We start from the raw sequence: 26,843 nt of genomic DNA on the forward strand, positions 1-26,843 counted from the left end.
ATATAATTATGGTGTACAGTGGGTTATTTGAGTACATGCATACAGTGTTCAATGATCAAATCAGGACAATTAGTACATCCATTGCCTCAAACATTTGTCATTTCTTTGTGTCAGGAACATTAAAAATCCTCTCTACTAGCTACAGTTGACAATTTATTTTATAATTTCACATAACTTTATTACAGAGTATTGTTATAATTGTTCTATTTTATTATTATTGTTAATCTCTCAGGTGCTTAATTTATAAATTATGCTTCATCAGAGGTATGTATGTATAGGAAAAACATAGTATATATAGGGTTCAGTACTATCCATGGTTTCAGACTGGAGATCTTGGAACATATTCCCCATGGATAAGGGGGGGACTACTATACTTACTCTTAGAATTCTTTAAGTTAGGATAGTAAACGATGTGGTCTCTCCACCTATTGGTGGTAAATAAAGGGGAAATAAAGTTCAAGACAAAGGCAAGAGCCAAATTATGAAGGACAGGTGAAGGCAAAGAGTTTGGATTCTATGGGAGAGACAGACTAATGAAGGGTTGTTTCTCTCACCATTTGAGGTGCAAGAAATTGAGCCAAAATTGAGTTGACCCTATACCGGGAGTATTCTATTAACACAATACGGTTCTATTTTGAACATAAAAAATAATAGTAATCATGACATTCTTTCAAGGATTGATTGATTGTAGCAATCGCATAACTTAATTAATGAGAATGCTAGTAAGAGTAAGCTTTTCCTGAAAACTTACTGTGCATTATAAATTTAGTTTTTCACAGTGTTGAACTGTCAGCACCTTATCTGTGAAGTAATTATAATCTCATACAATGGCTTTGCGGTCTAGCAAAAAGCTTTCATATACTTAACTAAAATGTGCTACTCAAACCTAAATTCAGTTCACTATTGTCTCTCCTTTCCCTCTTTGGTTCATTGGACTTAAGGTGTTTGTAAATTCTTTTTCCTTATACTTTCTCAGCCTAATCCTTCTCACTCAGATGTTTGCCTCTTTGTCTCTGTTTAGTTTTAGGATGGCCTGGATGTAAATGTGATGTTCATTCTTATACAGTAATCTTTTAGCCAGCCTTTTGGCTTAAGTTTTGCTTGATTAATATATAAGAAATGATCCGTATTTGAGCTGCAAACCAGTAATTTGAAATAGGTGAATTCTAACCTATTGCTTTGTTCCACTTCTTACTTTCCTTGTCAGTGATACATACGTTGCCTTATTCTCCTAAGTGTAGGCAGTCCCATAGTATCCTTAAGTATAAATAATTTTTATGATGTTAATATCCTAGGTTTTTCATAATTGGCCTCATGTTATACTAGATTATTAATAAATGATATTATTGAGCACTTTCTTCATGCCAGATTTTCTATGAGCTTTGCAATATTAACTAATTTACTCCTTCAAATAACACTATGAAGTAGATGTTATTATTATTCTCATTTTTCAGATGAGAAAACAGTTACCAATTGTTTAAGCAATTTCCCCATAGTCACACAGTGAGTAAATGTTCATGTCAGAATTTGAACCCTGGCATTCCTTACTACTATACCATACTGCTTTTTGCAATTAACAAGGTGAAGAATGTCTGAGACAAGGGAGAATGGGAAATTAACAGAATATAGGACAAAACAGGGCAGATGCAGTCATCCCAGTGAAGGAACTAATAATTAGTTATTTGATTTAAATAAGGAAATGTGTCAAATTTAAAGCACTTTTCTGCAAACATAAACATCCTAGAAAAGTTTAAAATGGTGTTAGAACTTTAGGGACTAAACTTCTGAAGTATACTATGAAGGCTGTGGAAGCCTAATATTGGAAAGAACCCCACCCAGAGATATATATATATTTTGTATATTTTGAAAGCTAGGAGGAGAAGAATGGAGATGGGTTCAGTTTTCTAAGCAAAAGAACTAAAAGAAAGAAGGAAAGAGAATGTGCACTATTCAGTAATCTGAGGTACCTATCAGGGCCCTTGCTGCTCAAGGTACCAGTGATCTAGAGGACAAGGGTTGAGGGAATCTCTGAAATAACAAAGGCCCGGGTAGGAGGAACTCATACAGAGGGACTGACTTCCTCACAGAGACATTCCGGAGGAATTTCTGCTTATTATCTATGTTCAATATTTGTTGGTACAGCAGGCACTTTCTACATTGTTAATGCTGATTGCATGCTCATCACAATCAGCAGGGATAAGGCTCTGATTGTGATAATTATGACAATACTAAGGTAGTTTTTATCACACATTCAAAATAATCATATTCCAACATCTCAAATTTATGCAATACTTTATTAATATAAGGCAATGTAAAATTTCAAGAACACAGTAAATACCCCTAATAGGTAATTATGCATATGTATTGGGTATGCTAGAAAACAGATTTTACATAAATGCTGATTTTTAAATATGGAGTTTCCAGTAGGGTAAATTGAATATGTATGATAACTAATTGTGTAAAGTATAATTTCTTGCCTTACAGAATATAAATCAATTGTAATCTCTTTGAATATATTTTCAGCACATATATAATAGGACAAATGAACAAAAAGTGAGATAAAGAATCTTCAAAATAAAGACATTTTTTCTTATCATCCGATTAGATAAAAAGGATTTGCTATGCCACAAAAAATTTTTCCATTTTCAGCCTGTAAGAGCTTAAAATCTTGGCAATAATACCTGTGGTGCACCAAATAATACTAACCTAGGTGTTTTTGCTATTTGAGCATGATCAAGAGAAGGAAAATCTTCAAGGTATGCAGGGTTCGAAGTTCTTTGGACGTTTTGGTTGCCTTTATAGACAAAGTTTATTCATTGACTTCAAGTCACATATTTTCACATTGTCTAATATAAGTCATATATACAATATTTGTGTTAAAATGGACTTCTTTTATATATACGTGTATAGTATCCATTATATAAAATACATTATAGGAAGAATGTCTATTAATAGGTTATAAATAATAACATTATTTATTATTATTACACTTATAAATACATATCATTATTATTTAAAGTCTTTCAATTTTTTTTTTTAACTGATGATATAAAGTGATTGCCAGCTTTAGAACACAGTATGTAGACAAGAATACTTTCTTAGGTGGAGTGAGCTAATAAAAAATAAATCTCTGTTCTTGGAGATTAAAAGACTATGAGATACCATTTTTCACTTATCAGATTGCAGAGACTAAAACTCTTAATCATACCCAGTATAAATAGGATTACAGTGGGTGAATACAATTGGACTGGTGCAACGTGTGGGAGAGACTTCTGTCAATAGATTAATTATTTAAGAATGATTTGGCTGCAAGTAACAGAAAATTTGACTTAGAGTTGATTGGACAAATAAGGTTTATTTTTGTTATGCATCAATAAATATATATTAGTTCCTGGGCAGGTTGGTGATAATCAGCTTTTCTGTTATTCTCATAGTCTGCTCCTCACACGTGTCACCTCATGGGACCAAAATGGTTGTTAGTGATTCAGACATCTTATCTTTATCCAAAGCTGAGAAAAGGAGAAAGGGAGAAGGGCTATGTCAACTTTGAGAAAATCAAACAGATCTCTAGACATTCCCTCCAAAGACTTTTGCTCATGTTTCAAGAACCAGATAGGGTCCTATGACCATTTTTAAATCCAACAGAAATTGTAAAAGCAGGGATTTAGTTTCCAGCTGTGTTCTTGGAAGGTGACAAAGGAGAAGTAGGTTGTGGATGGCTTTGTATTGCCAATTTACAAACAATGTCTACCAAATTATAAAAACCATTTTAGGAAGTACATTCCCTTTGATTCAGCAGTTTCACATTCACAATTGTATTCTTCAATATTGTTCTAAGGACATAGTACAAAATGTTCAGTGAAAAATTTTCTAGTGTTTTGGAATTTTATAAAGTTCCCAATTTGAAGACATTAAGCAATAACTACTTCAAGGCACACCACTGTTCCCCAACACACACACTCGCCAACAGAGCTTAAACTTAAATTGTCCCTTTGACTATTTTACTATAGGGTTTTCCTTTCCATCCAAGGGAAGAGGGCTCAAAAAAGCTCAAAAAGAGCTGGAAATTAGTAACTTATGACTTGAGGTGTTTGGGGCTAAGGGTGGTGGTGAAAGGTGTCATAATAGAAACAACTGTCTCCTTATAACTGGAGAATTTTGAAATCTGGAATTTGGTTGATTGTAGGGAAAGATTACAATCCTTTCTCCTTATGTTCCAAAGTTGAAAGCATTAAGCTAGATCTTTACTGTCTGTCATGATGGCCAGTAGTCAGGTACCTCTATTGAGCATTTGAAATGTGGCTGGTTCTGATTGAAATGTGGTGAAAGTGGAAAATACACATCAGATTTTGGAGACTTAGTATACAAAAAAAGAGTAATATATATCATTAATATTTTTATATTGATTTAATAACAAAATGGTAATATTTTGGAATATGGGGCTAAATAAAAAATATTACTAAAGTTAATTTCACATTTTTTCCCTTTTTGATATGGTTGCTAGGCAATTTAAAACTGCATATGTGGCTAGCATTCCTGGCTCATATTGTATGCGTATTGGATAGTGTTGAACTAGGTTAAAATTTTGCTACTCTTCTCATTTCTCTGTCACTTCCTATCTTGCAAAGAGGACAATTTACCTGATGTTGAGCTCTTTTACCTGCCCGTAATCCTGCGCTGACTGGGCCAATTGTTGAGCTAGGGCTGAGTCTGGAGCTCACAGAACCCTCAAGCCCATTCCAGACTGAGTCACAAACCCTTCACATGCCAGGCTGGGACCCCAGACCCCTCACACACCAGCCTGGGTCCCCAGACCCCTCACATGCCAGGCAGGGTCACCAGACTCCTCACACACGGGTCTATGAGCTAGGTAACTGGCAAACAGGTCCTTGGAAGCCATAGGTTTGAGAGAGCACGGCTGCACACAGTGGACACCTGAGGCAGACACCAGCCAAGCCATGGCACCGTGCATGTGCACTAACTCCACTCATACACACAACCTGTTTGCTTGCAAAAACTGTGCTTCACAACCCCCAACCTGACTTAAGGTGAGGGTTCCTGATTAAATTATTCTGTTTTCCCAACAATCCACCCCTTCAGGGTCCCTCACCATACAATCTATGTATTCAGAAACTTCCATGATGTTCCCTTAGTGAGAGACCCTTACATTCACATATTGCACATTCCATCCCAGTCCCAAAAGTCTTTAGCTTGTTGCAGCACCAACTCAAAAGTCCAAAGCCCAAAGTCTCATCTGAGACTAAAAGCAAAAGTCCTTCTGGCTGTGAACCTGTAAAAATAAAACCAAATTTATCTACATCCAAGATACAATGGTGGAACAGACATTGGGTACGTGTTCCCATTCCAAAAAGGAGGAAAAGAAAGGAAAAACCGACCCTAAACAAATCCAAAACCCAAACAAGGCAAACATTAAGCACACTGGGGCACCTGGACCCCTAAGCGTTGGGCTACTTTGCTCCTACAGCTCTGCCAAGTGCAGTCCATTGAGCTGCCCTGATGCCTGCAGCTTTTCCAGGCTGACACTTTACACTGCCAGCAGCCCCACAGTTCTGGGCTCCTGGTGGCAGTCCTGCCATCCTGGCTCCAGTAGACCTTTCTTCAGTGGGGGCTCTCTGTGGGGGTTCTAACCCCACTTTTCTGCTCCACATTGCTCTAGTAGAGGACATCTGTAGTGGCTCCACCCCTGCAGCAGGTCTCCACCTGAGTTCTATGGCTTTTCATACATCTTCCAAAATCTAGGTGGAGGCTGCCATGCCTCCACTGCTCTCACATACTGCTGGCCTGCAAACTTAACACAATGTGAAGGCCACCAAGGTTTTTGGCTTTTGCTCTTCGGAGGTGTTGAGGCAGGACTGCTCCAGCCAGAGCAGCTGGGATGCAGGGAGCAGTTTGCCGAGGGCTCCAGGTCTGTGCTCCAGGATGACTCAGCTCTCCTATGCCTCAGGGCCTGTGATGGGTGGGGCACCCTTCCAGATTTCTCAAATGCCTTGAGGGCATTTTTCCCATTGTCCTGGTTATTAGCATCTGGCTGCCCCATCCCCAGCTCCTAAATTACTTGAATCAGCTTTGCTTACCTGCTATTCACTCACAGTCTTGGGCAGTTCTGCAGCATTCACCCACAGTTCGAACAACTGCATTCACTCAGTCACTCTTTTCTCAGGTTTATATCCACCCATTGAGCCATCTGCTTTCTTGGGTTTTACAGCACCCAGCCAGCCATCAGATTTAAGTGGCACCTTCCAAGCCTTCTGCCTTTGGACAAATGTGACATGCATTTACTGCACCGTCTCCAGAGCACATTACACCGTCCACCCTAGGTCCCATAGCTGCAGCAGCCAGGGGCTCTCCCTGTTTCTGCTGCTTTACTGTCTCCCCAAGTCAACTAGTTCAGCCTGGGTATACAGGACATAGGTGGTGAATTGGGTCACCTGTGGATTGCTCACTGGTTGCCCATCCAGTCCCATAGGCTGCTCGTGTTTCAATTTCTTGTATACAACAGGTTGTGCCTGGAGACACATGGTTTCCCGCAACTCACCACTGCATTGGTCTTCTTCCCTGGTGTGAGAGGCAGGAGTGGCCAGTCACTGCACACCATCCTCCAGGACATTTATCAATGTTTCCAACAATGCTACTTTCTGCCACAAATCACAATCAGTTTTCAGCAGAGTGAGCAGTAGTCAGGCTCTAGTCAGCAGAAAAGTGGCCACCAGGCACCACATGCTCAAGGACAGCCACATTTCCTGTCCCTCCGAAGGGGTTTTGCATTGTAGTACCTAGTCTGTGCTGCCTTACAGTACAGTGTGCAGCAACCATATCCTGGTCAAAAGGAAGGTGGCCATAGGGCACAGCATATTCACGAGTAGCCACATTTCCTCCTTTTCCAAGGACTTTCAGCTCCTGTACCTGCTCAGAATCCTGTTCATGATGCCAATTGTCAAGCTCTTTTACCTGCCCATAATCCTGCACTGCCTGGGCCAATTGTTGAGCTAGGGCTGGGTCTGGAGCTCACAGATCCCCCAAACCCATTCCAGACTGGGTCACAAACCCTTCACATGCCAAGCTGGGTCCCCAGACCCCTCACATACAGGTCTATGAGATAGGTAACTGGCAAACAGGTCCTTGGAAGCCATAGGTTTGAGAGCATGGCTGCATGTGGAGGATGCCTGAGGCAGACATCAGTCAAGCCATGGTGCCATTCATGCATGCTAACTCCACCCCCATACACAACTTATTTGCTTACAAAAAATGCATGGCACCACCCCCAACCTGACCTAAGGTGAGGGGTTCTGATTAAATTATTCTATTTTCCCAATACCTGATAAGTCTGTAAAAAGTTTCTGACTGCATCGACTACTCTTTTCTCCTTTGGGAATGAGCTTGCCCACAAAAAAGCATGGATTATCATCTTCTTTTCTGCCAAGGATTAAGAAGCCTACTTCCAGGAAGAGAATACTACAGTTTCGCAGTTATTTTTACGACTGAGTAGGTAGTTCTATCTAATTTGAGGGTGATGTATTAGCAAGTATTAGTATTATTACTGTACTACTGGCACAGCTCTAAGCTATTTCCTGTAGATAAGCTTTTCCTAGTAATAATACTAATATTTGACCTTCATCTCCATCTTTTTGACTCCTATATCCATCTCATTTTGATTTGGTTTCAAATGGGGAAAGAATTACTTTTTATTAAGACCTTTCAGTAATAGGTGGCAAAGAGAAAGTATAGCAGAGGAATGGTCTGTACTCCCAATAATTTGCATGTCACAGATGCAAGAGTTTGCTGTAAATTAATTAATTTCTGTGAAGGGTAACCTAGTTTGAGCCATGTCAACCTAATATCAATGAAAAGGATCGATTTTGGGGGGCAAGAGGATTCCAGCAATAAGAGGCTGTGTAGCAGCCTGCCAAGGGCACGAGACTGGTGAGCTAGGCGATGAGGCTTGATGAGGTGAAGAGCCATAAGAGGTCAGCAGAGTGCACTACCCCTGTCACAGAACTATGCAAATTAGAGATGCCTGTGAAGGTTTTCCAACAGTCCACATTTGGGTGCCTGCCTCATCAAGGACTCTGATGGCTGGATTACAACTTCAGAAATCACCTAACAGATGGTTTCTCTTTTTTTCCAACTCTTCTTCCAGGTCTTAGCACTTGAGAGAAGAAAGATCCAAAACTAGCAAAATGAGATGAGAATAAGAAAGAAGAAAAGTGAAAGAATAGACAGTTTCCTTCCCCACTTACTAAGTCACAGTTCAGGCCTTGAACTGATTATGAAATTAAATTTTCTATTTAAAGTCTGTGAGATGTTCTAATGCCTGAAAGCAAGTAGTGAGATTGAATGCAGAAAGCTGAGGGATTTGCCTGAGGTTTCCTCAAGGAGTAAGAATGGGAGAGGTATTAGAGCAGTCATTAATACATTTTAGTATATATCAGAAGCACTTGAAGGGCTTGTTAAAACACAAATTGCTAGTCCCACCTCCAAAGTTGCTGGTTCAGGGAGGAGGGTCTCTGGTTTCTGAGAATTGGCATTTCTAAGTTTCTAGGTGATATTGATGTTGATGTTGATGGTCCAGACACCATACTTCAAAAACCCCTGTTAAAGGCAGTGGTAGAACAAAACAATCTTTCTGTTTGCATCCGTTAAGTTCAATCCATTCAATAAACCAGTTTGATAGACAAAGATATGAGTATAAGAAATGTTTAGTGCAGCTTTATTTGTAGAAGTAAAACATACCCATAAATATGGGATTGGATAAATTATGGTATATTCATGAAATGGAATGTTATACAGTCATTACAAAGACACAGAAATATATGTAATACATATTTTCAAGTTACAAAAAGCAAGCAGCCCTGCAATGTGCATAGTATGATCACATCTTTGCAAATAAACACATGCTTGTATGTGAATTAAAATAAAATGAAAGAATACGTAAGAATTGGTTAAGAGTGGTTACATCTTGGTTTGAAGCCAGATGGTAGGGAGTAGGTAGAGTGAGTCAGACTTTGAAATTTATATTCATCTAAAAATTTGACCAAATACTTGTATTAATAAGAGAAATAGTTTTAAAGATGCTATGCCTTTGCATATGCTAGTCCATCCAAGTTAATATTTTTATTTCCTGAAAAATAGTAGCCTCCTCAAGTATCTCTTCTCCTTTATAAAATTTCCTCCAAGCTTTTCCTCACTTAGTACTTTCATGTTATGAGCTGAATTGTTCCCCCTCCCACCCAATTCATAAGTTGAAATCTTAACCCCCAGTAAATCAGAATGTTACTGTATTTGAAGATAGGGCCTTTAATGAAACAAGTAAAGTGAAATGAGATCATACATTGGGCCCTAATCCAATATGACTGGTGTCCTTTTAGGAAGAGATTAGGACGTAAACATGTACACTCATAGAGGACACAGTGAAAAGGTGGCCATCTGCAAGCCAAGAAGAGAGGCCTCAGAAGAAAACAAACGTGCTGAAATCTTGACCTTGGACTTCTAGCCTCCAGAAATGTGTGTGGAAACGCATTTCTGCTATTCAAGACACCCAGTTTGTGGTACATTATTATGACAGCCCTAGCAATGACTACACCCCAGGTGCTTTGTTCATATCACTCCTAAAGCACTTGCCACATCACATTTGAATAGGTTTATATTTCTTGGTTTTATGGGGATATTCTTGAATAAAATGCAAATATAATCTTGTTACCCACTAGAGTATAACCCCTTTGCATTAGTTTTCTATTGCTGTCATAACAAATTATCACAAAGTTAGTGGCTTAAAACAACACTGATATGTTATCTTGGAGTTGTCCTAGAGATTAGAACTCTAGTTCTAATCTCACTGAACTAAAGCCAAGCATTAGCCTATTTCTGGAGGCTCCGAGGGTCAGTCTGTTTCCTTGCTCATTCAGGTGTTTGCAGAATTCGGGTCCGCATGACTGTGGGACTGAGGCTCTGCTTCTTCGCTAGCTGTCAGCTGGAAGCTGGCCGTAGCTCGTCAAGGCCCCTACATCTCAGAACAAGCAACAGAGCAGTGAATCCTCCTGCTGCCATCTCTCTGTCTTCACATCTTTTGTCATAACATTTTTCTCCAAATGTAGCCAAAAGGTTCTGCGTATTTGAGAATTTATGGGATTAGTCTGGATTCAACAGATAATCTAGGATAATCTCCCCATCTCGCAGTTGGTAACTTTAATCACATTTGCCAAGTCCCTTTTGCCACATAAGGTGACGTATTTACAGGTTATGGGGATTAGGGCATGGGCACCCCTAAATTTAAAATCAGATTTCATTCACTTTTTTCATCCTTAACCTTTATAGGGGCCTGACAAATAGATTTTTAACCACATTTATAAACTTAAACCTGTGAGTGGAAGCCAGAATAAATAAAGAGAGGATGGGAGTGGAGGCAAGAAAAGAGGAAAGAAAAAGAAAAAAAAAAAAAAATGGGAGGAGGAAAGTAATAATACATCCTCAACAAAACACCATGTTATCACAGCACTGTAGCCAGTACATAAAAGTTAGCTGCCTACTGTATTAGAGCAGATATATAAAAGGGATTTAACAAATGTTTTGAATAGATTTGAATCATAAAGCTATGAATTTAGGTATTAATCAACTCACCAATGACTAATCTAGAGAGGTAATGACAATCAGTTTCAGTGAATCGTGTTATCTAGCATGGTTGGAAATGAAATACTTCGGCTACTCAATTTTTCTTGTTAGGTTATAGATCCTATGACTCTCCCTAACTTTTAAAGCACTGGAATAAAATAAAATCCTCATTAAAAGAATTTAATTTTCTCAATAATTAAAAAACCCTGAAAATCTTGAAGTGAATCTATTATTTGATATATCTTCCAGGATAATGTCACCAACCAGGGAGACCTTTTTTCACATATGCTAGGTGAATCAAACTCTACAGTATCCTTTTTGGAAAAATTGGCTATCCATTCTACAAATGTCACTTGACCTGGGAGATGGCCCATTTATTTCTAGATTTAGGTATAATCTCACTAGCAAAAAAATTAGGGGGTAAATGGAATGTGTTATGTATTAGTTTCCAAGAACAGTGATGAGAAGATAACTTATTTTAGCCATCTTGATTGGGTTTTATGGGGATATCCTTGAATAAAATGCAACGGACTTACTCAGCAGCAGATAATTACCAGAGTAGGATGGTACACAGAACATCTGATGTCCTTGATGAAAACATTGCAGGATTTCTCAGCAAGATAGAGATTATGGTCATAAAGTTGCTATCTTGACAGTTTTCAGTTTTCTTCAACTAACTAAATGCTCATAGATCTCTTAGTAGGGTTGTTGTTCGTGCACAGGTTTTTCTGTCAATTGTTGTTTTCATGGCAGACAATCTAAAGACTTTCACTTTAAGCTAAACCCTGCAGCTATATATTTATTGGAGAGCTTTTTTTTTTTTAAATTAAATCTGAAAGAAATAGCATTAAATTCTTTAGGATAAAATTCCATTTCCAAACACACTATATCTGTACACCTGAATTACTTTGCTACTATGGTAACCCACAATTCTGAAGTGCATAGATGATATTTCTCATGCTCTGTTTCTCACTTTGTATACAGAAGTGTGCTCTGTACAGCCTCCTAAGAGTAAAGGTGTTGGGCCTGGGCCAGATATGGGAATAGGACTGGGGATAAATTGTCTGACTTTTAATTTCCTCTGTTCTCACCCCTCCTTCATATTGACTATGTCTAATTTGAAGCATTTTTCTTAATGCCATAAAGATGAATTTCAATTATCCATGATAATTGAGTTCAGAGTAAGAAAAATGAAAGCCACTGGTAATCAAAGACACTAATTTAATTACAAGTTTCAATTCCCAACAATATTTAACACATTGGCTGCAAAGAAACTAAAAAGAATTATTTCCTACCTCATCATTGCTCCTTCACTTTGGTTTTTGGTATAAAGTGCCCGACAAATAATAAAATAAGGAGGAAGGAGTTTTCTGGATAATTCCCAAAGTGAATCAACACCTGAACAGCCTAGACTGAGAACAAGTCAAATAAATTTTCTACACCAAAAGGAATGGGTTTCATACAGTAACTTATTTTAATAATGTATTTTCCTGTCGTAAGCATTGCTCTTTATATTACACATTTTGCTCTCATCAGTTTTTTTGGGGGGGGGGCGTGTCTCAGTAGGGAGCTGGTGGTGATTAGTATGGTATGGCATAGTATGACTTTTGATGATATAACACTCATAGCATTTCTTTGCTCTTAAATTTTTATCTGAATGAAACATCCTTGATGCTTTATATGATCAAAGAACAAATAGATTGTGATTTTATATTGCCATTTTGTTGCTGATTTTCTGTGGCATGTTCTGTTATGGTTCCAATATTCACAGTCCAGTTTCTCTGTGAGTTGGAGACCTAACATTGAGTGATTTCCCTCTGCATTTTTCTGATTTTATGTTTAATGCTAGATATAGCAAACAGTCAATAAGCCTGGTGTTATACACACACACATTGAGAACAACTTTTATTTTATTTTTTTCAAATTCTTTTTAAAATTGTAAGATATTTATTATCATTCTTAAAGGTATCATTTCTATAATTGCAAAATAAAAGCAAACATATAAACTCTATAGTTCTTAGAGAAATCTTAATAATCTGTTTATCAAAGCATTTCTGGAGAATTACATTGCTGTTTTTCAACTTATTTGTCCTTATGAAGTAGAGTTTCATTTTTAAAACTTCCTCTTATAACCATGGTCTGTTTGTACCCTGAAAAGAGTGCCACATGGGTGGAAAATTCTCCTCATCACTATGTTTCTATGATGGAACAGTATTTTTAAACAAAACAAAACTTGGTTTTCTTATATTTTTTAGACACTCATTTTTTGTCACAAATATTTATTGATTGGTGTGTGAGAAAATTAATCGTACATAAACCTTGACCTCGAAGAAATTATACATGAGGGCCATATGCTGTGCACATAAACACCTGACATATTATCACATAGCAATAAAAAATAAAGAGGGTATAGACAAATGCTATAAAAATTCAGAGAAATAACTTATTTCTAGATAGAGATTAGAGGAGATTTTTATGAAGGAGATTAATTAATAAAAGAGTCAAATATTTACTAAGCATCTACTATGTCAAAAGACAGATATGATTCTTTCCCTTAACAATTTGATGGGACCTAGCAGTTGAGTTGGGCTTTGAAAATCAAGTAGGATCTAGAACCATAAAGATAGAGAAGAAAATGTTTAGTTGATTTGTGGTTCACTTTTTCTTATCTGTCATCTGTCTATGTATCTATCATCTATTGAATATCTAAAACAATTGACTTTAAATGACAAATAAGCAAGTCTCTCATGTCTCTTCTTACCAATATGGATTTGTGATCTGACTTTGGCAGGAAAGCCTTTTTCCTCCAAGCACTTGTTACTTAATTTCTATCTCCTGGGGGAATGCTTAATCTATAGGGTTTTCTCTGTCCTATGTATGCTGAGAAGTCATATGTTGTGAAGCCCAGTACCACCTGCTTGCCGCCTTGTCTTCCCTGACAAGTATTTTAGTAGGGGAAGATAGGTTTCTGATAGTAAAATTTAAATGTGAAATGTGTGCAGTCATTAAGAAAAAAAAATAATGGGGGCTTCATGAAATTGAAATAGTGCTATCAGTATTTGCTTTATCAACAATTTGGTGAAACTGACTTTTGTCAGGTAGAGGCAAACTTATAACATTACTTCTCTGGGAAAATAAATTTCCAAATAAGCATGTTATAAACAAACTTTTGGAAAATACTTATAAATGGTGAGCTACATATATTTGTCAAGAAAATACTGTGCTTTGGTATATTTACTTGTATGGTATTTTGCTCAGAATAAAAAATGAACCTTGAACAACAGTGAAATGTCTAAAAGACATTTCAGCCCTGCAAAAGACTTGTATTTAATAAGTAAAGAAGTCAACAATATTTATTTACTGTGAAAGGTGTTTTAGCAGACTCAAGGTTGATGTGGTACTACTTTTTGAAATTTCTTCTATATATGACTCTATATATTTCTCTTTCCTGAGACTCACACAGAGCTATAAAGGATGAATAATGCATGCAAGAGTCAATTATAATAATTTTTTTCTTTAGGACAATTATTTTCATCAATTTCTAAAAGCTGATAACCAGTGTTGATTATTTGAAAATGGACTAAGAGAATTAGAAACTTGGTAGATACATATGCAATTTATGTATTGTGGGAGATTAGTATAAATGAAGGAGGAAGTTAAAGGATTTGAAAAAGGCTTTGAGGCTTATCTGTAATTTCTGTAAGCCTTTGATGTTTGAGATGGAGATGTTGTAGAACAGATTATGAGATAGATATGAAGAGTAGCTGGACTACTAGTGAGTGGCTAGTTGGTATTTGAACTAGTGGAGCCACAGTTTGTTACAAGACAAGAAAGAATGAAGTGACCAATAACATCTTGAACCATGTGGGGACATGGCCAAAGAGAGGTTTCTGGGGGACCAAGGGGATTAAGACTAATGTTGGGGGCGGGGGCAAGTGGCTCAGAGAGAAAGGATTTAGGCTTGAGGATGTTTGTGGAAACAAAGCAGGACCATGGGAGTTTGAGGGAAACTATATCCAGTGAAAGGTAGTGTCACACATGAGTGTGGAGTAAAACAAGGCAGTGTTACAATAGAAACGTAGTAGCAGCAGCAATCAGAACAATAAAAAGCTGGAATGGCAAAAAGAAAAAAAAAAAAAATACTAGGAGAAACTAATAGTGAAAAAATTAAAAAATTAGCCCCTTAAAGGTAAAATGTAAGAAAATATAGCAAGCACAGTATATAATATATAGTAAGCATTCAACAAATCATATTTGAAGTTGAATATGAAATTCAGAGTGATTATAGCAATTTATAGTAGGCAACTTGCAAAGAGTACTATTACGTTAAATAAAAGAACAAGGAGAAAATAAGTGATGCTGTTAAACGATTAGGAGGGAGACTTTGTTTCCAGTCACAACTATTTTGAAGACCTAGACTATTATGAGAACAACTTGCTATTAAACTGCATTGGGAGTATCCTCTTAATTAATTTATTTATACCAAATTATTATGTCATTTTGCATAAATATTTTACCCTACATCTCTGTTGTATTTTCCTTCCAAAACTAATTCCTTTTACAGTTTCCAAAGTCTAATTTGAATAACTCTACATGTGTTGAAAATCAGATATTCATAAAACAGATACTCTGAACCATTGATTAATTGATTGACTCATTTATTTATTCAGAAGTTATTTATTAAGTGCTTTTTAATTGTCAGACATGATAAAGCTTGTCTCTCTGCCCTAGACAAGTTCGCAGAGAGGGAGATTCAAAGGTAGAAACAGATAACTGACAGTGCACCCCGGGAGCTATGGAAGCGTGGAAGAAGCAACTAATCATCCCTGGAGGAGACACTTCACATATGAATTGGAGTTTGCAAGGTAAAGATGCTGGGGGAAGAACCTTCCAGGGCACAGGAGAAGTAGGGCCAGCCAGTTAGCTCAGTTGGTTAGAGTTCAGTGCTATAACAACAAGGTCAGGCGTTCTGATCCCGGTACAGGCAAGCCTCAAAGAAAAAAAAAAAAAAGAAAAAAAGATACAGAGATATAAAAGGGTCTGATGTATTTGAAGAAAAGATAAGAAAAAATGATGTGGGGGGAACATAGCCTTTACAAAAATGAGATTCACTGGATCAGATGGTGAAGCCCCGGGGCTGTTAAGCTGACAAGTTAAGAGTCTAATTCTTTACTCTCTGTCCAACCAACAGAAGTGTTTAAAGACAGTAGTGACTTGATTGGAATTGTGCTCTAAAATGTTAACTCTAGCAGTTAACTATTCGATGTTAAATGTTACTGTAAGCAGCAGTTAGAAGATGGACTGGTGGGAGAAAAGACTAAGTCTAGGTAGGAGAAAACAGAGACAGTTATTGCATTTTTCCAGGTAAGAATAAGTGCTTAAATGTAAGGGTAGTGAGAATAGAAACAAGAAGCCAGATCAAAGATTTTTCTTTTGTAAAATTGATGGGATTTGTTTAGTCTGGTTGGATATGGGAGATGAGAAAAAAAGAAATAGTTGAGAACGATTTGGAAATACCTACTTGGAGAAGCTAATTCAACGTGATGAGGATGAAGATTAAGAGTAGAAGTGGCTGTTCAAGGTGGAAGGCCGAGAACATTCTGGATTGGCCATGCTAGGCCACTAATTTGATAGAAAAATATTTTTATCCAACTGGCATCCAAACAGGGACCAACACCGGCAGAATATTTCTTGGTAACCCAGACTTAAACATAAAATAGAAATCACACATAAGCGATGTGTTAAACTACTTATGCTTTGGCACCAGTGGAAAGCAATTTTCTTATGCAGTGGTATGAGCAATGGCAGCATCTCTTGTTTCTATATTTTTTCTTTAATGTTTTCCCATGCATGGCAAGTTCTCCATATGCTATGCTGGGAAGATTCTTGTTGCCATATGGCAGCATATAATATGAGAAAGAAATCATGAAAAAGATGCTTCTAATTGTCTAAAGGGATTGTTCCTGGAAAATCATAATTCCATGCTGTGGTGCGGAACTATTCATCTTAGGCAGAACTTCTGGGTTAAGAAGTTGGCCAATGCAGGATCATTGGTGTAAGTACTTAGGGCCTGGAAAGTTTCCTATTTTTCTTAAAAAATAAACAGACAAATTCAACACAAAAGCAAAACAAAATTGGTCACCCTGATGCTCTTTGAGAGAACAATTTTACTCTTACTACAGCAGAAAGTTAGTAAAAGAGGTAAAGCTGCTTTGGCTAACTCATTGGAGAATTAAGTGTCTGTCCACTCTCAATTCAACTCAGCACAGATTTTATTAATATGTGGATATCTGGAAGTATTACAAGATGAATGGCCTTAAGACACTGTGTGAGTAGCACTGTGGTTATGGTCTTTGATCCTTTTTGATTAAAGCCTTGGTTTAGTGGCTATGAGCTCCCAGGCAAATCACTTCATGCCTCTTCATGCTTCAGTATCTTCATCTGTAAAGTGGAGATAATAATACTTACTTTACCAAGCTATTGAGAACAGTAGAAATATTGGACACAAATGTCTTATGACGCTGCCTGTCACAGTAAATGAAGTCACTGTTATTTTGGCTTCAACTATACTTACACTAAGCCTGACAATTAACTTAAATGATAAATTACTTCCATATTTAAATTTTACCCTTTTATATGCATTGAACAAATATACTTAAAGTGAATTTAGAAAGTTCCAAGATGCTGTTTTCTTTACATTTGAGAATTATAATATACATCGTAAACATCACTGGTGCTAATTATAAAAATAAGTAGTTTAAAACATGAACACTCTGCAATCATTCAAAATCTATTTCTTATCCTTCAGAATGACATGATTTGGAATGATTATATGGTGGGGAGTGAATTTTATTTAAGGCAGAACAAATGAAGGGCCACAAAGGAGATATTGACCTTTTAAAAATGTGTCCAGATTCCAAAAAAAAAAAAAAAAAAAAAAAAAATTCACCAAAATTAAAAACAGGTGTTCAACTATTTAACATTGTTGGTAGCATTGGCAGGGAGCATGAATGTGTTACTTATTTTTAATACTTTTGAAACATATATATTGTCATTACTTTTTTTTTTTTAATTCACTGAGATAATGCTGGTAACAAGCAACCACAAAAATCTCATTAGCTTCCAACAATAAACATTTACTTTTCTCACTCATAGGACTCCACGTCAGCTGCTGTTTGGCTCATCTGGGTGGACTCCCAGCTCTGGTTTGGATTCAGGTCTGCTCCATGTGCTCTATTCCTGCATTCAGGCTGAAGGAGAAATGGCTACATGGGGCACATTTTTCTCACGGCAGAGACTAAAAATTCCAGGAGGCTAATCCAAATTACACAGTCACCTCTAGAGTCTTTCACAGCATGTGATGTATATATCTCTGCTTATATCCCACCTACCAAGGCAGGTCAGACAGCAAAGCCAAACTTTAGTAGGGTGGGAACATATGTATCATGTTATAGGGAGGTACTGCAAAGTCACATGCCAAAGGGTATGGATGTAATTCTATTGCAGGGTTGAATAGAAATCTTGTTGACTCAAACACACAGTAAATCAAATAAGCTTTACATTACTCTGTATAGAAAAAGGCTACCACAAAAAATTTAGTGATTTCTGCCCTTGTGTTTTTTTAATTTCATTTAATAGATGTTTACTGAAGACCTACTCCCTGGACTGCTTCCTAAGTTAGTGCTGGTTGTGCTCTAAGTTGCTATGTGAATGGAGCTCCCTGAGGTTTTGTCACACAATTGCCTTGCCTAATGATAATAGGTAGTGTACAAAGGAATGACTGTAGACACGACTTAGAATCCTACTAATGCCATTCCTGGTCTACACTGAGCTAACATTAGAATCCAGGGGTCACAGATCAGATGTCTGGAGGAGCCCACCTGACAGTAATACAAATGGAAAAACAGACTGGTTATCGTGCAATAGGTACACTAAGCAATTTGTATTATAATTAAGAAAAGTGTTTACATCTGCCTAGTACATGCCTTCTAAAACATTGAATTTAACCAACTGGGGACATGCCTAAGAGAACAGACATACAGTAAATAAAAAATAATTATGTAAATTAATATGTAATTAATTATTATGTACACAATCTAGAAAATAAATGGAAAAGTGAAAGTGAACAATGGATTCTCATCTGGCCTGAAAGAACTTATTCAGGTGGAAGCAAAACTTAAGCAAATCCCTTAGAGCAGAAAGGAACTTGAAGCACTGATAGAACTAAAGTAAGAACAGTGGCGAGGAGCATTTTTTGTTTTCTTGTAGTGAACCATGCTTTCAATTTTAAAAGCCAACCTGTAGTTGCTGGCTGATTGTCATTATGTATTTTAATGTACTGATATGATTTAAAGAATTCTGTAAATGTATTGCCTATAGGGAACTGAACTAGGTGGCTGGGGCACAAAGTGGGAGGGAGAGGTTTTTTCTAATTAATAAATTTTGTTTTTTAGAGTAATCTTAGGCTTACACAAAAATTGATTGGAAAGTATACAGAATTACTATGTGCCACTCACACCCTACCCCTTGACAGTTTCCCCTGTTATTAACATCGTGCATTAGTGTGGTACATTTGTTAAAATTGATTCAGTCAATATTAAATCATTATGAACTGAAGCTCATAGTTTACATTAGGGTTCACTCTTTGTGTTGTATGTTCTATGGGCTTTGACAAATGTGTAATGATATGTATCCACCATTAGGATATCATACAGAATAGCTACGCTACCCTAGATATCCCCCACGCTCCACCTATTCATCTCTCCTTCCTTGCCCCCAAATGAAGAGTTACTTTTTTATCATATATCTTTTTGTTCCATTTAAAACATCTTAGCCTGGGCATACATAATTAAAATAATAATTTAAAGTTTTAATTTCTAAGACTTCTAAAAACAATGGCATGGGAATTTCTCAAATGGGTACCAGAGAATTATACCACAGATCAAGATGGGTGCTGGAAAAGGTGAGGAGTCAGATACATACTATCAAACAGAGCACATATAGACCATTGGTCAGATTTAGAGATGGGAGGTGAGAAGTCAGAATTCACAGGCACTGTATCAATTTTAAATATGGGCATATGCTGGACAGTTAAAAATTTGGGTCCAGAGTGCACACATATGAGCCATTTAGAATAACGATGAAGGGTGTTGAACTCATGTAAGTCAGAGAAGCTGCATCTTATAGGATCTATGATTCCTTCACTCAAGCAGACTGAGTTAAACCAACACCATCAGGCCCTATGCAAGTGTATGTTACAGTTGTGCTTGGGGTGCTGCAGGAACACAGAGGAGGACATATAGTTAGATAGGATAGGTCCTAGTGACATAGCATGATGAGGCATTGGACTCCATTGACAGGTACAAATGCACAGTGAATCAGGAGATGTTGAGTTCTGCAGCATTATAAATAAAAGACAATGAAAGAACTTTCAACTATTAGAACATTTTACTTACTTTCACTTGATAGAATAAATAATTCCTATGCTTTTTATGTAATGAATAGTTGGATTTTGTTGTTTAGAGACACATCAAGTATCAACCAAACTGATTCCCAACCTGTCTATTTATATAGCCTCTGAATGTTTTTTTTATATATTTCTAGCCCAAATTAATGCTTTCAGTTTTTTGCCAAATGTATGAAAAAGGATTAAGTTGATATTAAAGAGATAACATAATATTATAAACTACCAAAGAACGATGACATGAAATGAAGAGAAACTTGATCTATTCATTTTGGGTTAAGAGAACAGCAGAAATATCAGCCTATGTGTTATGTGCTTCTCCTCACCATATTTGGCTTAGCAGAACATATGCAAATCAGATCAATTACAGAAAGCATAAATATTGGAATCACTCCATCCATCATCCACTTTTGTTGAACAAGTAACAAGTTGTATAAGTAAAATGCCCTACTCTTACATATCTGACCTCTTGCCAAAGAATATTTATTTTACTTTACAGCATTTCAAAAATTCAGCTTCTACTCTGCATTTCCCCGGCCATATTCTTTGTCTAGCCACAATAATTTCTAGCATAAAATCTCTGCTCACTGAGTGACCTTTAAAAATGCAAATATTATTATGTCTTCTGCTTGCTTAAAATCTTTCAATGACTTCTCATTGCTCTTAGAATAAGGTAAAGAATCCTTTCCATGGCCTCAAGGGCGGGCCTGTCTGCTCTGGCCCCTGTCCACCTCTCTCACCTCATCTGTCACACTCTCTCTCCCAGCTGCCCAGGCTGCTCAGGCTCAGCACACACTCACTCTCACCTCCTCCAGGAATCTCTTGTTCGCTCCCTTCTACTCCTTTGCCTAGTTGTAAACAACCAAATCAAACTCTGACTAATTTAAGGAGGAAAAAAGTGATTCAAAGCTGTTAGGAGAGTCAGAATTATTGGGATTGTCTAGAGAACAAAGCCTGTGGCCATAGAACCAGGAACAACATCCCGAATCACTCTAGAATTGGTGCAGCGCAGACAACATTGTCCTTGATACCAAGCCCCATATGTGGCTATTGACCCTGCCAACCCTGTTGCCCAGGGAACTTGTTATTGCTGCATCAGCTGATACCTACAGAAAACATCCCTTCCAGTTCCTACTCATTTGGTGTCTCTTGTTCCTAATTCAGTCTTTCATGGTTATGTCTTGATGGCAGGGCCTGTGTAACTGTGGCCACACTCTTACTGTAAGAGATGTTGTGAAAATAAGTATCTGGCATTTTTAACCTCCGTTGGCTGGGGTGGACACTACCCCCTACCAAAACTCATTAATGGTAAATTTATGAAATAAATAAAAGAGATTTAAATGCTGGCCAAATAACAATATTAGTGAAATCCTATTCATTCTTCACCACTCTGCTGAAATATAACTCTCTCAAAGATATCTCTGTGGGTCACTCACTCCTCCCAGTCCAGGTCAGTTCTCTTTGTAACACACTTTCACAATTTTCTCTATTTATCCTCCATAGCATTAACACTATTGTTGTGAGATAGTTAATTGTGCAATTCTTTGTTTAATGTCTGCCTCTCCCTGCTAGAATTACGATTTATGAAGACAGTCGCTATCTCTATACGTTAGGCATATAGTAGATACCTAATAAACATATTTTCAATAAAGAAATTATGCATTGAATGACACTCTCTTCATATTGCTTTCCAACAACATTGTCTGCAATTTAAGGGATCTTCTATTTGAATGCAATGTACAAGGTGTCCATTTCTCTTAGTGAAAAACTAGAGATGGGAGGAAAAACCCTAAATGTATTAAGTTTGCATTGTTAATTTAGGTTAAGAAGATTCTAATTGAGCATGCATACAAAAAAATTTAATACTTTGGGTTAGTTTTTTACTTGTACCTTTATTGTCCTAAAATTTTAAAGCTAGAACTCATTTGTGCAGCTTTCTCAACCCACATTTTCAAGCTATATTATTCCAGTCTTATAAATCTCCCTTACTTTCCCAAATCATTTTCTCTACCCATCCTTTCTTTGGCCATCCTTTTGTTTAGGCTCCTGAAGGGCTTTCAGCTACTTTATGGTTAATAATCTGCATTCTTATCTGCAGATGAGTTCCTGCTATTATTCATAGAGAGTACATGGGGGGGGGATCACGTTTTAATATAGATTACAGTTATATAGATCGCAGATCATATTTTTTTAGAGAAGCAGCATCATAGTTGTGTGTTTTATTCCTGAAAAGGGGCTAAAAAGCCTATATAACAGGTAAACCTTTAATATATGACTGCTGTAAACTTTTGTAATTATGCAAGTAAGAAAATACTCTCTAAGCCCTGTAAAATAAACTAAATTAAATAAGGGGATCCAATATATAGTAAAAAAAAACAAAGGGGCTTGCTATTAAAATTTGTTAGGTTTATAAACAGTATACTAGCCATTGAATTGACAGTTTTACAAGTATGAATGGGTGAATGAATCTGGTTTTCTTTTTCATCTTCTTTTAGTTGGTCCTACCTTTCCTCTATACCTCTAATCCTCTCTCAAGTTAGGAATTATCCTTAGAGAGGGCTTGATCATCCAACATTGTTTTATTGATCCATTCTGTGAAAGGTGCTAAAATACAGTGTTGAGCAAATATATCTTTCATTGTCCCTGACAGAGCTTACAGTCTAAGAAAACTCTGGAATTTTATTGAACTATTGGCAGATATTTATTTAAAAGTCACACTGGTATATAATTACTATCTCTAATCACACAATTATATAATTATTATCTGCTGGGAGACACAAATATGGGGATGATGAAAGCATTTATGAGGGAAGTCTAGTTGGGAAGGGTTAGAAAAGGCTCCCTAGGACAATGTTAAAGCAGGTAAAAGTGCATATAGGTTAGGACTGAGATGGGGGACAGTGAGTGTGACAAGATAGCGGCTTTGGCACTTGACACTGGAAGGTGTCTGCACACTGAAACAATAGGGGCTTGGGGTGTGTGTGTGTGTGTTTATGTACTTCTGTTATAGTCCATTTTTTGTTGTTATGAAGTATACCACAGACTAGGTAATTTACAAACAATAGAAAATTATTTGGCTTATAGTTCTGGAGGCTGGAAAGTCCAAGATCATGGCACCAACATCTGTCAAGGGTCATCCTGCAGTGGAAGGCATGATATGGTGTGCATGAGACAGAAAGCAAATGATGACCAAACTTATCCTTTTAGCAGGACCCCCTCCCAAGATAACAGCATTAATTCGTTCATGAGGGTGGAGCCCTTGTGACCTAATCACCTCTTAAAGGTCCTACCTCTCAACACTGTTACAGTGCCAACCAAGTTTTCAGCATGAGTTTTGGCAGAGACATTCAAACCACAGCAATTTCCTTTCATACCATTTCCACAGTTGTGTACCCTCTGTGGCTCATCACCAATAGCTTAGAACCATGAGGCAAAAATTGCCAAATATGTGAGTAATGCTGGTATTGTGTTGAGGATAGATATGACACAGAATAAGATGAATTAGGGGAAAAGTAAAATGTAAAGTAGCTAACTGTACTCTAGAGCTTCACATCAGAGAGTTAAGGTGTCTCAATTTGCCTGGTCATTTGCCTGGTCATGTTTCTCTTAACAAGATGTGTGTAGCTTTTGAGTAAACTAAACTCCTGGATTCGTTAATCCCACCTCTGCCTCTGACCCATCTCCCACTCCATGCACTCTGCCTGAAATTCCCTCCTGGCAGGATTATCAAGCTTTTACCTTCATATCAAATAGCATTTAAAATCTTTCAAATTCAGATCTTTTTACTTCAAAGCTCATGATTTTTCAACTATAGCACTCTTGATTGAACCTCTTGATTATTGTCCTTTGTAGTACATGCACTAAACTGCTTGTGTTTCTTTATATAAATTATAACCACTTATATTTCTATTTAAATTGTTTGGGGTCTACAATTCCTTTGTCATTCATACTGTAAGCTCTTAGAGATAAGCTGTTATAACGATTTAATTTGCTTGTTGTGGGTTTGCTTGCCTCAGGCTGCTGCCAAATGTGTCCAGGAGCATTAGCAACTTGCAGCAGTTCCAAATCACCATCATTTACAAGACAAAAACCAAACTGCAGTATGATTACATAGAAATTAGTACAATCAATAGACATAGTGCTTCCCTCCATAATACACATGACCCAGTAGGTTATAAAATAGCATGTTAGTGCACAATTTTGTACTTCTATTATTCTTTATTTTTTTGTTCACATATACATGAGCTATGGCAAGGCATAGTGAAAAGAGAGCTGAGAAATGAATCTGGTCTGGGGCCTATAAAAGCCCAGCCTTCTGAGCTTGATCAAGACACCTCCCTCCTACAAATATCAGCTTCCCTAGATGTAAAATGTGATAATCATACCTGCTCTGACAGGGTTAAGTGTATGTGAACATTCATTGGAAATGCAAAATGTAAGATGTGATAATGGTATTGAACACAGTAAAATAGGCACAGACTTGCATAGTTAAGTATGTTTAAAATGGTATTGCTGTTGCGTACATTTCTTGCAATTGGATGAAATCATCTTTATAAGAGGGAAAAAACTGAAGCTGGCTGTGTTGTTTTCTCCTTGGCAGATGCTGCTGTGTGACACGCATTGTTCCACTGGGAAAGCCTTAGAAAATTGCACGTTCATTTTAGCTTTAGCTGTGTGAGATACCAGGAAAAATATTATCCTTTTGCAAAAAAATATGCTGAACAATACATCAAACCTGCAAATGTACTGAATCTATCAGACCTAATTTCCAGAACATTTGATTTGTAGTTGCTAAAACTTACATAATATTGTAATAAAAACAAAAATAAGCATTTAAGTAAATATGTTGTTTGCAGAAATCAGCACTGATTGCATCAAGTTGCATTCAAGATTTTCCTTCAGAAATTTTGTTTACCGATGAAAAAATAAAAGAAATTTAAAAACATTTTACAACCATTGGAAAAACAGCAACAACCAATTATCAAAAGTGGGAGGGCTGGTTCTTGGCAGAATTTCAAAACAACTTTACAAAATGTATTAATGTGGATGAATAAATTAACGAATCCTCACCAGTCTTGTGATGAACTCAATGTAATAAAACATGTAATCCCAATTTTCTGCATAAGGATACTAACGTAGAAAGGTTATTACATGCTGTAGGTCATTCTGAAAATCAATGTCTGAACAGGAATAAAAATAACTTTGGTATTCTGGCTCGTAAGGATGAAATAAAGTCACTTAGTCTCATTTTTTCTTCTTAGATCTTCTAGTGGTCTATCTTAGATTTACTTCACTGCACATGTTATCTGCATTCTCTTCTGCTAGAAGTACTTAATTTCCTCCCAAATAATATTTAACAAAGGAAAGCAACTTCATCCACATGTGGCATCATGCAAACAGGTTGCTTGGTATGGATTATTTGATTGAGTTACAAATAATATAGTAAAATTGAAGAGACATCTACTTTAATCAAACCAAGATGATGAAATTGTTAGATTTGCTCTTCTCTTTATTTGGTAGTCCATGGGAGTACTGACTTCCTAAAAGGTACTTGAAGACCATTTCTATTTTGCTTGTTTAATACTATTCTCCTTACACAGGCTACTATTTCATTTGGTTTTAGGTGACGATCTCTGTTTTTCAGTGCAGTTAGGAGGTGAGACTCGCATCGTATCTGTTAGATTATCAACTGATGTGCCTGGTCTCAGAATTGGCTTTACTCCCAAAAGGCAGTTGGGGAGTTGAGCACACAGCTGCGCTACGTGGATAGCAATAGAGGCTGCTACGTTCTATGCCATCCCACTCAGCTTTTCCAGGATTATTACATGTTTTTTATGCTGTTGTATGTATCTATCAGAAAATGCTTCAGTGAATTATAAAAATATATTTGTTGCATTTTTGCATGACAGTGGTTCTTAATTGAACATAGTTTATGGTAGTGTTCAGTGCACCTGCCCTTGATATATATATATTTTTATCATTCAAACATTTAATTTTATAAACTGAGCAATAATACATAACATTGAGTTAATGTTCCCTACTGGTTTAATTATCTGAAAACATATGTTATGAGAAAGAGAGTTTTATTTTCATAACAGGATTTGAGACACCAGCTAGTCTAACCAGATTTATATTATTACAAGCAAGACAAAAAAAGGCAATAAAAATAAGTGAAAGCTGAAAATGAAAGCTTACTTGTAGGTCAAATGAGGTGAGGAGAAAAAATTTTATTATGTTTCAGTCCATTAAGTAAACAATCTCTCTATCAGTGCATGGTGAACTGAATCTGGGCCATCAAAACTAGCTTTAGAGAGAAACAGATAGATTCATAAAGGAAGGATATAAGAGAATTTTTGTGATCACATTACTCTGTTCATTCAAGAGACGGCATTTTCACATATAAGAAGGGACATGGAAAAAATGAGGAGCAAGAAAAAGAAACCAAAATACTAAAAATGAAAGATAAAAAGAAAGCTGAGAGCAAATGGATTTAGACTTGTAAGAGAAAATGGAATATGAACAGGGAATACCCTTGGATTCTTCGAAATCTTTTAGGGAGGAATATTGTTAATAACGGTTTGTGACCCCTTAGCCCAAACTTTACTTAAACTTCATTATTAAATTTGTTATTAAATTTATTAAGTTATTAGTAAATTTATTAAATTTTTATTAAACTTCAGTAGGTGATTTTGATCATATAAAAGAATTAACTTCAGCATTGAACTCCTGAGCATATCTTAAGAAGATTCACTAA

Source organism: Cynocephalus volans, chromosome 12, assembly GCF_027409185.1.
Source record: "Cynocephalus volans isolate mCynVol1 chromosome 12, mCynVol1.pri, whole genome shotgun sequence".
NCBI lineage: Eukaryota > Metazoa > Chordata > Mammalia > Dermoptera > Cynocephalidae > Cynocephalus > Cynocephalus volans.